Source organism: Sinocyclocheilus grahami, unplaced genomic scaffold (genome assembly GCF_001515645.1).
Source record: "Sinocyclocheilus grahami isolate Dianchi unplaced genomic scaffold, SAMN03320097.WGS_v1.1 scaffold745.1, whole genome shotgun sequence".
NCBI lineage: Eukaryota > Metazoa > Chordata > Actinopteri > Cypriniformes > Cyprinidae > Sinocyclocheilus > Sinocyclocheilus grahami.
The window spans coordinates 199,278-199,556 of NW_015505924.1; the positions used below are offsets into that span (position 1 = coordinate 199,278).

General features: G+C 62.7%; 1 protein-coding gene across 1 annotated transcript in view; it reads left to right on the forward strand.

Moving 5' to 3' along the window:
* Positions 1–279, forward strand: part of LOC107560824 (WD repeat-containing protein 70-like) — a 77,333-nt gene that overhangs the window by 14,341 nt on the left and 62,713 nt on the right. The window lies entirely within an intron of this gene.

Sequence of the window (279 nt, forward strand, 5' to 3'; positions counted from 1 at the left end):
CACGGCGGCCGCGGCGTACCTGGGGGTAAGGACAGACAGACGAGGCGAGAGAAAAGGAGACGGAAGGATGAGGAGAGACAGAGACGAGAGAGGGGAGAGAGGAAAAAATAAATACAAATTCTGGTTCCGGTTCCCAGACACACTGCCGCTCGGCCCTCCACCAGCTGGGTAAGCTCTTCCGCGATGCCTGGCGACGGCACTGGATAGCCCTCAGTGGACGGCAAGACACTCCTCCGCCGCCCAGTGGACGGCGACGGCTCCTCCGCGTTCGGGCAGCCG